The sequence below is a fragment of the Struthio camelus genome, chromosome 3 (assembly GCF_040807025.1).
Source record: "Struthio camelus isolate bStrCam1 chromosome 3, bStrCam1.hap1, whole genome shotgun sequence".
Classification (NCBI taxonomy): Eukaryota; Metazoa; Chordata; class Aves; order Struthioniformes; family Struthionidae; genus Struthio; species Struthio camelus.
The window spans coordinates 20,954,155-20,971,226 of record NC_090944.1 but is presented as its reverse complement, the minus strand read 5'-3'; positions in this window follow the sequence as shown (position 1 = coordinate 20,971,226).

Genomic DNA, 17,072 nt, shown 5'->3' with positions numbered 1-17,072 from the left:
TGATATGCACTCCAAAACCATATCAATTAAACAGAAAAGCTTAGTATACTCTCATTAGGTAGGAGTATTTTGCAATTTCATGGACCACTATACCCTAGAATCACTGCCTTGAACATTGTCTCTATATAGGATATTACCATATGCAACGTGCTATATAACAGCATGGTGACACTTCTCATCAACAGAAACAGTCCTCCCCCTTAACCATTAGTTTCAGCTAACTCTTACACTTACTTACATGTTTTACTGGCATTGTGTGGTAGGGACTTCTAGTTCTCCTGCAGGATATCCCAAGGAAGGTAAATTCTGGGGAGAAAGTATGATGCTTCTCACCTTCCAAACCAATAGCCCAGGTTCTTCAAAATAACAGCCATGGTACCACAGTGTTTTTATTCTTTATATAGCTCACAGCCCCTTTCAGAGCCGTATAGGTAAAGCATACATTTTCTAGAGCAGAAGTTGAAGGAAAAGTCTCCACTACAGCTGACAGACAGGCCTCAGAGCCTAATCTGTCCACTTTTCAAATACACAAATGCCTTACGATGAACTTGGTTAAAAAGTTTGGCCATATAGAGCACTGCATCCAGAGTGCATCTCCTGGCCCTAGCTAGATACCACTTACAGGTTTGATAGACAAATTTGATCTTCAGAATGACTCTTACGATGCTGTATATCTGGCATGTTTGGTCCTGAAATGAACTACCAGTGCTTTTGCCTGAAATTTGAACACAAGATCTCCTAGTTCTAGTCTCACAAGAACAAACTCTGACAGTCCTGCCTTTTTTAAGTGATTTTGCCAAAAAAGACTTTTGAATGCTCCACATTTCTTACATTTGGTGCATTCTTTGTCTCCACTCTGAAAGTAAAGCTAACTGTGAGGTACAAGCCCAAAACATAATGCAATCAAACAAACTGAAATTCTAGGAAATCATTTTTGTTTGTTAACTTTCTGCATTTTTATACACATTCATCATCTGTTTAATTACCCTCTGTCTAGCTTCTTCCATTATGATTTTCAAGCTTGGAAGTGACTTGAGATGCGAACACATCCAGATGAATAGCATTTGACTAACAGACAAACAAAAATTAATTTTCAGTCATATTTAAATGGATAAGGAAATAATTTTGAATAACAGTTTTCACAGGTGAAAAATGATAACAAATAGATATTGAAAGTATTCAGTCTGAGCAAATCTCTGCCTTCTGGACACAGCTTTGAAGCACAGAAAAAAAATGGGACTGTTAGATACTTTGCAGTATGGTGCAATGCAAAGAATAATCCTTAGAATATAGATGAGGGGAAAAAAAAAGAAAGGTATACATGGAAATAAATGTATTAACATTTGTCTGAATTGGAGGCATTCACCTCCCAGAAATACTTGCATAAAATGGATATTATACAAAGCTAACTGTGGTTGGAACTATTCCAATTTACACAGGCTGATGATATAGCTTCATGAGTTTCTCTGCCTTTCTGTAAGCTCTTAGATACAAGCATGTTCGGAAAATTTTTAAAGAAGAGGATTGTCTTCCTAATTCCAATATTATAGCTCTTCTGAGAGAAAATCTAATCTGCTCTTGCTCAGATCTCATCAGAAAAAGCAAGGATACATAGTGCCAAACCTGTCTCTTGAGTTTTCTTGATATCTTTCAGGGCACTGGAAGAGCTCAGTGCGTGTGAATACACCAATTCACCATAATACAAAGAACAATTAAAACTAGGGAACTGTAACAGATTATAGACACCTGGAGGCCATTACTGTTATTGTCTTCTGACAGGATATTGTACCGATAGTAGCTGGAACAGTCTGCAACCTTGGCCGGCTACACAAGAAATGTAGTAGTATAAGAAAAGGAGTCTTTCCTTTGAGAACATGAGTATGCATGCACACACACATAGACACAGTCTCTTCTGATAGTAGCACAGATGTGGAACAAATCATCTTTCGGTTGTTCGAGCTTCTGAAATCTACCATAAAACCAATGACATTTCTCATACGGATTCAGGAAGTTAAAAAAAGAAGAGTGAGAGTTCATAGCTGAGACATTTGGGGAACAGAGAAGATATCAGATTAGATCCTAAATGCCTACTTTATTAGGAATTGTCCACCAACGGGATAATGTATTTCTATTCAAATGCAGTGCGAAGCAATTTCCTTGCTTTAGGAAGCACAGACAGATACTTCTAGAGCATTACAGATGGCTGTCCCTTCTGGCTTTCAGCCCTTAGCGGTGGGGTCAATGGTACTGCTTTGTTCTCATGATTCCCTTAGTTTACAGGGAAAGGATGACATTACCATTCTGTGTTTTCTAAAAGTGTAAGAGGTTTTGTATCTGAAAAGCCTTTCTCCAGCAGCTATACCTGAAAGATGACACTGTACAAAGGGGGGGAATGAAGGCTTCTTATACCTATACTTTAGCTCATTCCAAAAAGAAGTGTTTCCTGGGAAAATGTGAGCTTTTGTATAAAAGATATTATGGTAAAGAAGCACCGTTAAAGACATTGGAAAGAATGACTCCAATTTTAACCTTTTCATGACTAAACATTCTTATTTAGGTCATATTTTGATGGCAGCAGGGTTAGAAACACGAAGGCTGCTTACTATGATCGTGTTGTATTTGCTCAAAGCACCAAGAATTTAACCAATTTCATAGAAAACAACTATCATAGTTCCTTCAAGTATTTCAGAGTTTCTTAAAAGCTCCTTAGTTATATTTTCTAATACAGGGAGAAACACCTCCAGAAATATTACAAAATAATTATTAATTCTAGTAGGACTAACAAGAACAAGAACAAGAAAAAAGAGCATCCTGTGACTTCTTTTTCCTACGGATATATAGTAAGTAGGCTTTTATAGTGATTTAGATTCTCTAAATGAGTCTTACATGATATACAAAAAATCTAGAATGAAAATGGCTGGAAACTTTCTGAATCATTTCATTAATACAATTAAATTTGTTTCATTAGTAGAAATAAATCTTCAGTTACCACCTTACTGGCTCATTTAACCAGCTTTGAACTGAAACTTTGCAGAATTTAATGCTAGTTATGAAGAAGTGGAGCTTCAGTTAAAGCTATTAGCTTTCCATGTAGGTTTGTATGGGCTTCCTGAAGACAGATTGTTCTCATTTGAGGCTCCGTTTAGTATTAAGACATGCCAGGTCTTTGAGGTCTGATAGGTCCTGCACATTGTCAAAGGTTATCAAAGAAGTGCTTTGAATGCCAAAGAGGGACAAGTTTGCACTAGCTAATTGAAGGTCAGTCAGGTTCTGACAAACAAATTTGCAGAAATGCTTAAAACAAAAGAAAATAAAATGTTCCATTGTCGCTAAAATGCAGAAGGAGATACCTAATGGCTTATGCCAAAGAACTAGAATTCTCCATGTTTGAAGAAAAGTATTTCTGAATGTTTTCCCACAAACGCATTAGTGGTGAGATGCTACTTGCCAGTTCTCAGGATTGCTCCTGGTTCCTGTGCAGAAATGTAGCAGGGACAGATGTTCCAGAAGGTCCCTGAATACGTCTATAGTTCCAGAAGTCGATTCCCTTGCCATAGTACTTCTGAAGGTAATAGCATAGGTAATGAAAGATAAACCAGGCATTTGGCTTTTAATATTCCCCCACTGGCTATTTACTGCTTGGTTCCCTTCTGTCCTGAAGCTCCTGGGTATCTTACATGAATCATCCTACTGGTGTCACTTAAAGGGCAAAGAGATAAACCATATGGGAAAAAAAAAATGCCTTTGTCACTTTCAAACAAAGGAAATCCGCCTAAATCAGCCTATAAGGAAATCAAAAAGAAGTGGCTTTGTGTATGAGAAGCCTAATTCTCATTTATGCTGCTTTACATTTTCCTGGCAGGAAAAGAAACCCTGAAAGTGATACTAATAAATCCCTCTTTAAGTTCAGCTTTCACTAACATTTCATCTTCCTAAATGTCTGTAAAGGGTCTTTAATTAGACTTTTTAATGTACGTTAAGAATTTTCCTAATTAAAAAAAATTTGTAAAGCAATTATTAAATGATGTTAATAGTATATGTCAAGGTGATCCAAGAAGACTGTAAATGTATTAGTAAGTATCAGAACAGCTGAGATATAACCTGACCTATGAGCACACTTGCATTCTTAGAAGCCAGATTTCACCCCTAATGCTCTCTCAAATTTACCAAGGTACCACAAAAATCCCAAACCAACTTAAAAGTGATTCTAGGTTGTCCCAGGTGCTAAATAAGAAATCAGAAGATGAGAACAGCAAAGCAAGTTCATGCCATCAACATTGCTTTTATTATCATCTGGTTTTACATTTTCAAAACTTTTGTATGCATAACTAGACTACAGCGTGGCATCCCGTATTGATCTCGCCCACTAAAGCTTTCAAGCAGCCTGGAATCTTGTCTAACCCTCTGCAAACATATGCACTTAAAGGTCACACACGTAATGTGAGATTTGCTTGCCAAACACACTGTGTGTGCTCATCCTACAATGTAACCTAACAGTTAACTTTAGCCTCTTAGGTGCTGGTTTATGCTGGGTGAGTCAATGCAGCCTGAAGATTTAACGCTAAGTGCAGATTTTCCAAGCTGTTATAACCATGCAGTCTACAACATTCCCCGGATAACCATAATGATACGGTGGGCCAGCCAGAGGAAGATATAAAACAAGCATGTGCAGCATTTTTAATAGTTTGCTGCTATTATTAAAAGTAAAAAAAAAAAAAAAAAAAATTGCCTCCAAATAGGTCTGCTATTTTAAACTGCTAAAGAATATTACCTCTTCATATAGATCCTGCCTCTTCTAATATCCTTAGATCACCACAGTTCCAACAGCACTGCCATGTAATGCTTTTACAGCGATCAGGTATATATGTTAGCTGTTGAAGGGTATGGTTTCTGTTCAGGCAACCCTTGAAAAGCAAAGCGTCAAGGACCAGATTAACTAGAAGAGTCTTTGAGGATTTAACTACTTGTAAATTTCTGTCATTAAAATGACTAAACAATAGGAATAATAGCAGAAAAATGAAATTAAACAGCCCCATGCAAAATTCTGCCAACCGTACTCCTTTTTCCTGCGGGCAGCATGAAGACAAAAGCAGAGCTGCTCTACCTTGTGGCAGTTAGCAACTGATCCTTCTGTATTTTCTATAAAAAAATTCCGCCCTTTAAAAGTATTAGATAATTTTAAGCTGTTTTATCCCTCAATATTATATAAGAACAATTTTAATTAATTCTTAAGAGTTAAAAAAAGAAAAGAAAGAAATGAAGATTTGTGTTTCTTAGGAATGCTAAGCTGTACAAAAGCTCTGGGCTTTGTTTTTGGCCTGTCATTCTAAAGGAGGTGAGGACGGATTATAATTGCACTGTGGGGCCTGAACAGAGGACCCCTGTAGGTAGAGCAGGCCTTTCAATCTTCTGATCAACGGAGCTGAAACAAAAATGCAGGAGGGCTGTGTTCCCACGTTCTTTGACAGTTTCCTGCTGCAGATAGCGTCCTTTTAAACCTCCCTTATGCTTTCATTATGCTGGTGAAATAATGAATAATTTGCCTCCTCCACTCTTTGATATGCATGGTCAGATATTATTGGGTAAGAAGCAAGAGGGACCTTCCTATAACCTTAATCCAGTTCACACTAATAAAATGATTTAGCTGAGCATTCTTGGGAAGCAATTATTTTTCTTGAAGACAATGACTATCAAAAAGTCCCTAATGGGCAGAGGCAGATCAGGTGACCTCCGCTTTCCATTTTCTTCAACACAAGCGATGTTTGCACCCTTAAAGTATGAACTCCCTTCTGCAGTTTTGTCACAAATACTCAATCATTACTGTTGCTGAGTGTAGGGTTAAAAATGAATTAGGCTTAATTTTGATTTATTCAAGTGTGCAGTTATAGACTGTGAGTGGTTAACTGTACTCCGAGTTTTATGAGGTAAAATCTTCAAAGAGTGAAATACGTTGCAGCAATGTGAAAAGGCACTTCTGTTTCTTAGAAGTAGGGGCAAGCAAACACGTTTCCATTCACATTCTATTTTTTGTCATTAAACTATGCAGCTTGCATTCTTAAACAGAAGAACCCTGGGATTTTTATTTCCTAAATTGATACAATATTAATGAAAGACAGATTTATTAACTTAAAGCACTACTCCTTCTGGCAAGATTAATGCTGTTTAACCAGATTAATATTCTCTTCTTTTATATGTTAAAAACCAACAAGGATTACAAAATACATTGGATGGCAAATAGTAATACTCCTATTATATAATCTGGACTGATCAAAGATTTTTTGCAGGCATCAGTTGAATTGACCTCAGACTCCTCTTGTCACTAAGACTGTGTGTATATCATTATTACTCATAAACTGTTATGACTTCTATCATCTTTACTACACAATGTTATTGCTAATATTGTTAATAAAACCAACAGGCTGATTATATCTTTAAAAGACAGGTAGATATGTTTTGAGTTTTCTAAAGATATCTAGAGGACTATGGTTCATATATTCTATTACTGTAATAATGTAATTAAAATGAGTAGAAGATAGAGTCCCAGATACATTTGCATATATACTGTGTAGGCTGCTCTCAAAAAAGCTAACACTCTAATCTTAGGTGTAACACAACATCTTTTTTGGTGAGAAAACAGATCTTCTAAATAAGGATTTCTGTAAAACACATAATATAATGCCATAAAAGATATAGTCATGTGATGTTAGTTAAATGGGGAAAAAATTGTATTAACGGAAGCATTATACTATTATTAAGGCAATTTCTCAAGGCTACATAACCATATTTCATGCTGGAAGAATGATCAGCCATGTTTTTCTATGGTTACTCTTGGCAATGATCTTGTTAAATATTTCTAATAAAAAATTGACATAAAATTTAGGAGTTGTGCTAGTTCAACTTGTTGATTCCAAAAAATTGAGGTATTGTAAATGAAAAGGAGTATTGGGATGCTATGCAGAAAAATATTCTAGAAGATCTGGAGACTAGAGCGAAAGAAATAAAATAGAAAAACAAGAATTCAAAACACAAGGAGGTAGGCCCAAATTCATTTCACTGAATTTCAGACATCCAGCTGAGACACCCAAGTGAGGAACAATCACCCACCTTTCATCTGAATCATTTCCACTATTGTTATTTAAGGATCATAGTAGGATTGTGCTGCTAATTTACATGTCTGCAAATCTAATTTCCGTTATGAGAATCTGACTTTAAAGATTGATATGCATTGTAGTATTGTAGTTAAAAAAAACTGTGGTTAAAGGCAAGTGATGGTTATGAATCACCGATATGATCCTAGTGAAGGTATTTTCAGTAGAGAGTGGGAACTAGGCTAGTTCAAAAAGCAGCAGTAAAATATAAACTGGAATATTCCACGTGGCTCTGGGCATCTGTAGTTATAAAGATAAAATCAAATTAGAATAAGTGCAGAGAATGGTTATCAGGGCACTGTCTTATGAGAGAAAACTAAAAGACAAAAGCCAATTGGTAATTGGAATTACCCTAAAACTGCGCTATGGAACAAATATCATGGAGAGGAAAAATAAAGTATAATCCGATGAGAACCCAAACTTGTAGCTTGGCTAAAATGTGAATATTACTATCCTTAGGTAGTATAGAGATAACATTAACTTTTTATTTACTATTTCTCTCTAAGATACTATCTCTGTCTAATTAAGTATACACCATGAAATGGAAAGAAAGAAGAGATCTCTGAAGTTTGGAACCAGTAAGTCCACAAAGTGCTGTGATAATTTATCAACATTTCTTAGAAAACAGTGTAATTATAGGCATGCAATGTGGCATCCAAGCTAAGAAAGCTAATGTTACATTTTGCCAGCATGGATAGCTTTGCATAGTACTTCCCTGCATTTCACTGCCTAAGATTAGCTTGGGTTCATCCTGCTGAGGTTTCTCTGCTGACACCCTTGGTGTCTCAGTTCTTTGGGCCTGCCTCCCTCGTTATGAGTTAAGCCTTTTCTACATTTTCTCCATCCTACTAACTTTTATTGAGCTAATGTATGAATATGCCAACTAATAACCATAGGGCTATGATAGAGTTCATAAAATAGGTAATTTGAACACTCTCCCATTACACCTACCATAGTCTTGAGTTAAGATAAAACATTACAGATGGAAAAGCTCTAAGAAAAAAAGAGCAAAAGAGGGGCAGGGGGAGGGAGAGGGAGAGAGAGAGAGGGAGGAAGGAAGGGCATGTTAGAGACAGCTGATCACAGCTGATCGGGCTCCAAGGATGCAGTAGGGAATGGGAAATGCCAACCAGTTGCAGGAAATTACTACTCTTTAGGTATGATGATTACTTGAAATAATAGCTCTTAAGAGTATATTGTTGCATTAGTATGATTTTTACTTGAAGAAAAGTTTTAGATTTAACACTGGTAAAATTAACTATACCCTGATATTTAAATAACCATGTAAAAATACACCAAACATAACAGGTTTGTAATAGATATCTGTGACAGTTTGCACAATCAATTATTTAATAAGTTGAACAAAATTTTAATTGGTTAGTGAACATGTTACAAGAAGAAATAAATTCCCAATATCAAAAATTCTTACCAGTCCTTGCCTAACCTTTGGTTTACTCTTTGCCAAGATCAGCAGCAGCATAGACTGCAGAAATTCAGGAACTCACTGCCTGCTTGCCAAACCCCACCTGTCTGCTTTGGAGGACTGGCCAGGAGTACAGTACATGCTTGATACTGAGCATTCTTTAGCCAAAGTTTTCATCCTTGTTTGTTCAAGGGTAAAATGTAATTCCTATTCCTTCTTTTCTGTGATGAACAGTTGAGTCCCAGGCATGAACACTCTATAGCCGTCATGATTACTTGAATTAGGAACTCTTACAAGCCTGATGGTGCATTAGTATGACTTTTCGTTAAAGAAGAAAATAAAGTTTCAAAATCAGGATGATTCCTCTCTTGAAAAAAAGAATATAAATTTGAGATAGTCGCTTGGAGTCACCAAATCTATAAGCCAGGGAATAGTTACTGCTCATCTTTTACTTAAATATGAACTGAAAAACCAATGAACTACATTTTTCTTATGCCAAAAGAAGAAAAAAATCACTGCTAAGAAACACTAAGATCACTAACATCAGAAAACTCCTCACTTGCATTTGCATTGGATAAGTTAAAGTTTTCTAAAGGATTTTGAGAAAAAAAGTTTCACTGAAAACCTGTGAGATCTGAGCAAGATCTCATAAGACGGATTTTTAAAAATCAGTCAGACCATAAATTTCCTCCTGTACTGGTATATCTATGGCCTGACAAAACCATATCAGTTCCAGACACTTTTATAAATCTATTAAAAAAAAAAAAATCTTACTGTTTGATCTCACTCCCATTAAGGTACACAAGCTTTAGTAGTACAGCATTGCATATACCTGTAGTATTCATTTACCTTTTTTTGGTCAGAATCAGATTATCTTTTACCTGAGCTAAAAGGTTAGGAAAAGCTACATTCAGTAGGAAGAAAAAAAAAAAAAAACAATAAATATTCTGATCTTCTTTCAGATATTACTGAAAGGTTCAAGAAAACTAGAAATAAAGAGAGAAAATAGATAAAACACTCATGTTTTCTGCCATTTTTTCTATATATACATTCCTAAGCTATTAATGGTGAGCTTATCTTTCCCTAGCTCCAGCAGTTAGCCTTCTTGACTGTTTCCCATATGAAAAGCTCTTTAGAGCCTAACATTCACAGAGTAAAAACAGATTTCTGCCTTGTAGACCGTCAGCCTCCATTGTCAGACGATTAGATGTATTTTTCCCTAGTGATTTGGAAGAAGTACTCTATGCAGACAAAGTATTGAGGCTGCTCCTTTTGACATAAGAATGAAAAGTAACCTCAAAGTGAACACAGAAAAGACAGGAGTTATGCTCCTTCACTGCTTACCTCTAGTCCAATATTTGTTCCTGGCCACAAACTGGCAGCAGAACAATTCTGTGGAGCGTGCACTGGGCTTATCCATATTCAGACCATAATCAAGGCTTAGCCCCTCTCCTACCTTCCTTCATGTACTTGATGAGGGTGTCAGTTACACTACAACTTTCTTTTCTTTTTTTGCAAACAGATTGACTTGTGTAAGGCTGTAAGAGAAGGTCGTTATTCTTCATATCCTCTTTTCTAGGCATCTAATCCAAAGAGTTAACTACACTTTAAAGATAACGACAGAAGAGATTGAGTGGTTAAATCTGTCAGTGGGTCCACTCTGAGTTTTCACATATCATCTTTTATAAGCAGCGTGTTGCAAACAATAGTTTTCTAATTGCTCTTATGCTATTTATTATCCATGGGAATACTTTTAATATGCTTTGCACTGTTTAAACATATGCAAAGGCATTTCTTGCCACAATGCAAACTACCTGTATGATTGAAATGTGCTTTTTAGATGAGTAAAATATTTTAGAGAGGAATAAAAAAGTGTAATTCTCTGAGAAAGGATCAACTGCAAGTGTCTATATAACATGAATATAATCTATTTCTAGATTTAAAGTACAACTCAGCTAAGAAAAGATGTCAATATTTAAGAATAGTAACTTCAGACCAGAAGATTTGTTATAAGAGTTCTGTGATGCTATTTGAAAATAAAGATCATCTTGAGTCTGTGGCAGGAAGAGAGCTAGTATTTGCAGTTACAGCAGAAAAACAGTAAATAAATATGGCCTATTACTCTTTTACACAGCAGTGCAAAACCTTGACACGTGCTCAGTTCAGTCAAATTCATATTAGAAGCAAGTTGCCCATGAAAATATAAAAAAAAATCTGCACAAAAGAATGAGATGCTTTAGTCAGAACCAGGCACCTCAAATATCACAAGGTTATTATCTACTCACTGAATATTTAAGGTGTCACTCTTCAGTTGAGGCTGAGAAAAAATAGTTAAGCATTTGGAAGGCAAACGTGGTATGTGCACACTAGATAAAGAATGTTATAAATGCTAAGTAATACCCCTTGTTTTACCTTTGTGGCTGACGTTACATCATTTAGTATCGCAAAGGAAAAGTGGCTATGTGTTAGGCACTGGTGATGAATAAGCACAAGGATGAAATTCTTTATAGGTAACCCAAAGATGCCATGCAATAACTCTGTTCATACAACCATTACGGGTTTTGCATTTGCCTCTTAGGTGAGCATCTAAGTTTTCTTCGTGTTGCAGACTAGCTGACGTAACATGCAAGTAGACATGCAAAATCACTCACTCACGTGGCCCTACCATGTCTGTGAATAACCTCATCCTCATATTTGGAGAAAACCACATGTAAAACTCATGGACTGGGTCAGGGACTTAAACTATCTGGTAAGCAATGAGTATTGCATGAGCCTTATAGAAACAGAATATTCTAGGACAACTGCCTCCAGAGGCCAGGCCTTACCTGATAATAACACGAATGGACTTTCCTGGGAGGACTAAGCCTCATGAATATCCTGCCAGCACATAAATTACTCAGAGAAAATATCTGAGGCCTCATGTCCAATTTCTGCTCCAGACAGGAAGCTGACTGGTGCAACAAGGAAGTTGGTAACCTTCCAGCAAAGGAGCAGAAGAGCAAAGAACGACTGAATTGGATTTACTGAAGGCAACACTGGGCAAATGTATGGAAGGAGGAATCAAGTGGTTCGTAGCACTAATTTCAAATGTCTGCAAAAGATACATGTGAAATATAAAAATGTAATATTTCACAGCTCTTCTGTGAACACATATGCATGTACATGCACACACATACAAATATGCAGGACCTCCCTTGGGAGCTGTTTTGGGCCCTGAAGCAAACAAAATACTCACCCCCACCCATTACCATTACCATCAGCTTCCATCTCTGTACTTCACCTGTTATTCCCCTCACTTAAAAAAAAAAAAAAAGCCACTCTCAAATCAGAATTGCACCACTTTGCATCTATTTTTACTCAGTTTGAGGACTTAAACTACGTTAACGTAGAAAATTGAGTTTTCTGCCTTCTGCTCACATTGCTTTTATTTGGTACGTAACTGGAGTGTTTAAAAGAGGGTAAAATATTTTATCCATAAAAAGATCCAGATTTTAACTTCTTATTCTGTTTGAATCAATGGCACACTTCCTTTGACTTCAGGGAATCCAGATAATGCAGCTGGGTTAAAGCAGAGGAATGCCATTGATAAGAGGAATGTTATTTTAATTTACTGAAAAGAGGATCTGGGCCCAAGGTCATTTATTAATTGAATATGGAAGACACTGAAGTAGTTAAAGGCTCTAATAACAATATGATTATCTGCAGTGGAAACATTTGTCGGTATTTTCTTTTTCTCCCTCTTTCAAGCATGTGTGGGGGAGTGGATGTATCGTGTTAGAAAGTATTCCCAATAACAGATACAGAGAAGCAAGAAGATGAAGCAATTTCAGTAGATGGGAGCCTGATGGGTGGGAATGGGGGAGGGAAGATTCACTCTGGGTCTACAGTTACTGTAAGAGTTTAGGACAGTTTTCACATATTTATCCAAGATGGCCTTTGAAGTGTCTTGTGGGTAACAGTTGGAGGTCTGCTGTCACTGAGAGTGTCAAGGGACCCTGAAGATTTACAACAAAGCTGTCTCAGCAGAGGGTAATTGCTGCTACAAGAGATAGGCTGAAACAGTCTTTTAAATTTAGACTAAACTTTAGCTTCTGCGCTATTGTGCAAGTGGAGTCTGTAAGCCAATGTCCACTTTCTTTAATTGTAAAGTTCTGAGAGATTAAATATTCACCTTAAGTTCAGCATGCAGCAGTGATCAGTGAGTTTTGCTATCTCCATTTCTAGCTCTATTGCCTGAGACACCTCAAAGAGATCTGAGTTCAGGAACATACTGAGCAAGTATTCCCTGAAAAACGGGTCCCCTGCAGACACCTACACTAGGTCTCATAGCTTTGTTATGTAAGCTAGCCCCAAAGGAGGCTATTGCCTAACTGACCAGAGGAGCACCCTCTGGGCCATTTCAGAGGTGACCCTAGTACTGATGTTAATACAGCAGGATGAGCTGTGATGTAATGCACAATTATCCCATCTACCTTTATAAGTATTTAGCATGCCAGACGGTTTGAAGGCTCTCCATCAAACCTCCTGGCAGTCATCCTAGAAGGGCCCTGATGATGATTTGTAAACACCTGTATTGAGGCAGCCCTGCACAGTCGGTCCTGAGTGTGAGCAGTGTTTCTTATTGGTGGATGCAAAGCATGGATGCAGCCCACTGGCTGTATTTCATGCCATGGATTCCCATTAAAATCCATGTGGGATCAGGAGTATGATAAGGACCAGTGCCCCTGACACTTCCTTCTGTGTTCATTCATGTTTCTTTCAGCATATGGTAAAACTTTGCCAGACTTTTCTTTCTGAATAATCTTCTTAAGCAAAATAAAGAAATTTGCTTCCATAGAGCAGTAGAGGGTCAAATAGGTCTCAAATATCAGAGTGCAGGAAGAATTCTTCAGTTTGCTATGAGAGCAGACAGGGCATGAAGAAAGGTGATGAGGGGTCAGTAGGGGAACACCCAGGATAAAATACTTTCATCTATTGTACTAGGGTCAATAGGCTCCCATCAGGAAATCTTGAGCCCAAGATTAATTACTTGTTGCAGTAGGTATACCATTGTGCTTAGAAGACACTGTGGTGACTTTAGGCATCTTGCAGATTTCTGGTTCACACAATACAATCCCATATAAAAAACAAGAGTAGCTAAGAAAGTAGTAGTGGGTGGTAGTGCGATACCTTTTAGCTCATTCTAATCAAACTCTTTTCAAAAATACCTCCAGCTTGGCTAGAAATGGTGAGAAACTATTTGTTAAATATTATGAAAGAATTTCATAGCAATTCAGAATTACATGTCATGGCTATTATGTTAGTTCACTTTGCAATTTAGATGACAGAAAATCTACTTTAAAAATACCCCAAGTCTGTCTGTTGGCATGCTGCTGCCAATTTATTTAAATTCCTTTAGTTTCTTATATCATAAACTTGGGGGAAAAAGTTCCAAAAATGAGTCCCACTGCAGTTTTTGCCAGTGTCCAACTATATGAGTTCACTTTGGAGTAAGTAGAAATAGATTTTTGATTTAAACAGACCTTTCTTTCTGAAAAAAAAGAAAGGAGTTTAAAGCCCAATCCTTTAATACCTGTTTTGGGTGAAATTACACTAAAAAATTAAGAGAGAATTATTAAACAAAAATAAAATTTTCAATGTTTTAGAATAGCAGGATTGGGTCTGTACGGTTTATGTATGTTTTAATACTCCCTTGTCAACACTTTAGGTAAAAAGGTTATTTGCATTAACTGGTCCTCACTTCCTGTCCTGAACTGCTGCAAAGCTGTTGTTGTGCTGTACTGAATTCTGCACCATAGCTGATAAAATATCAATGACACATAAAATAACCTCTGTATCTATAGCATTACCTTTGTTGTTGTGACTGTGACTCAAGTGTAATATTTATAAAGTGACAAATACAACAGCTGTAAAGAATTTTAAAATATAGTTTGTAAGTAGGAGCTACTTTGCTCTTTATGTTAAGTCTTCCCTTGGTATATTTATACCTTTAAATATAATAGCCAAGCATATCCTCTAAGGGGTAGTCTACTTAGCCCATAACGTGAATCAAGTACATTACAAAAGTTTCAATGACTCTCCCTTAAAATTTCACTAATTTACCAAGTGTGCACTTTAGAGAACAGCAGCAAGTAAAAGAATATCAAGTGGTACAGGAAAAATGCAAAGATCAAAATTCAAGAAACTGTGCTGATTATGCCACATCTCATCCTTTGAACTCTCAAGGATTAGGAAGTCTTACATAAATTTTTAAAAAAAATAATCTATTCTACGCACATTTTTGTTGATTTCTCTTTGGTATCAAAAAGAAAACCAAAAATAGGAAATAATTCCACAAGCTACTTATTCACCATGACTGAATGAAGCATGATCTCCTATGGGATTTGTGTCTTGCTGTTCATGTGTAAGCTCTCATTGAAATTTTTCAGTGCCTGGGCATATACTGTTGGGTATCTGGTATCTGCTAAAGTATGAACTGCTGCTGCTGCTACTTCTTCCATTAAGATCTTTAGAGGGACTTTGGCCTCTCTTTTTGACTCTGTTTTCACAAGTGGTATAAAAGTTTTGTGAAACTTCTGTTTCTCTGTCAGATTGAATCGCAATGAGCAGTGTGTTCAAAAGTGAATGGGAAGAATAACCAGAAACAGCAAGAAGTAATTTACTTTCATTAAGCTTCATTTTTTGGAGAAAACTTAGCCAAAAAGATCACTGTAAATTAGAATATTTGTCTTAGTTTCCCAGTAAGTTTTACATTTCCTGCCCGCAGGAAGATGCAGTTCTTCCTGTTTGTTTCATAGAAGAACCTAATTCTCACTATTGTGCTTAGCTTAGTGCAGGGATTAAATGAGCATTCAAAAGGTCCCCTCCTTATTTGAGGTCTGATGTTGGTTTGCTGGGCTTTTGTGTGGATTACAGAATCTGAGGAGCATCCTGACTTCTGTTTCTCTACCATGGCCCTGGAAGGCCATCTGAAATAACAGAGAGATGGAATTATATTTCCTGAAATGGGAGGAGCAGTAATGAAAAAAACGAGCGAGCCTTTCTTAGCAGTTCTTCTGGGCATTCGTGCAGTCTGGCACTAAAACGTACCTGCCTATTTTCTATGGAACAAACGTACTGTATACAGATCCTGAACATGTAATACAGGCATTTCAACATGTGTAAGCAATTATTTCTTTCCTATAACTCTGCTTGTTTGTCTCATTAACATTAGCCATGCGCCCTTGCTTCAGCTATTCCCCAGCTGCGGGTGGCCATGGATCTACTGGGAAGCCCGCTGGCTGATTTACAGCAAAGCTGAATTATCCTATTTTACAGTACTACTGCTGGTGTTTGAAAAGCTCTCCTAGGCTGCCTTCAGTAGAAAGGATCCTATGGTCTTCAATAGCTTTTGAATCAGACTTTTAAAAGTTTTGGAGGCAAAGAGATATTATTAGATCAAAATGTTCTGTATTGAGTTGACATTTGCTAGCCTTTGTTTGCTGCATAATCAAAGTTGTGATTGATATATAGCTTAACCCTCCTTCTTTATAATTTTTAATCCTCTGTTATATATTAAATATGTGTTCAAAGGAAAAAAAATCACATGCTTTTTTTGAACCACTGACTTTGATAACACTTTTTTACTTACAAGCTGTTATTTAGCATCTGTTGTGGGAAGGAACACACACATTCCTAGCTATTTTTCATCGTCTAAAGACTTTAAGATACAAGAAAGAGTGACTGTACTCATATTAACTTTAACTTTTTTTGTTGTAATGCAAATCAGGAATGATGGGTGCTGGCTAGAGCTGAACAAATAATCAGTAGAAAATAATATATTCAGTGAATTTTGCCTCTCTCTGTTTCATATTGTTCATGGCCATACTATGGTTATTTTCTGAAATAAAGGAGTTATTCTGAATTATTTCCTGCAGTTTAGGTTAGGTAGATTTTTGGCTTCATGCCTCAAGATGCACGTTTGCATATGTGCCTGCAGAAGCTGTAAGCAGTACAGGAAGGCAGCAGCGTCTTAGGATAACTCTATCAGTAATAGTTATTTTTATAGTAGCACCTCTGCCCATGTTTAGAAGACAGCTTAGGCACTGCCACACAAAGCAGTGCAACACTTAAACATTAGCTATCCCAAACCAGGGCAGAAATCATAGACCCAAACAAAATGCTATAAAATCCCGGACAGGGCTAGGTGAAGAGAGGCATTCACAATAGGCAGGACGTGAACAAGGTGATATTTGAGCCAGGCAGCAAAAAAAGTACTGAAGAAATATTTGAATCCTCAGTTCTCTTCAAACATCCCTGCAACAAATGCCATGATGAGCTCTGAGACCCTCAGCTTGAGAATTGTCTCATCATTTTCTATTAACACTAAGCCAGAAGAAGAAGAATAGTAGCACATGCCTTCTATAAAATAAAACATCCACAGAAAAAGAAAGGATCTCCCTCAGCATTAGGGATTCAAACCTATCCCACCATCCCATACGCATCTCTAGAGAGGAAAAAGG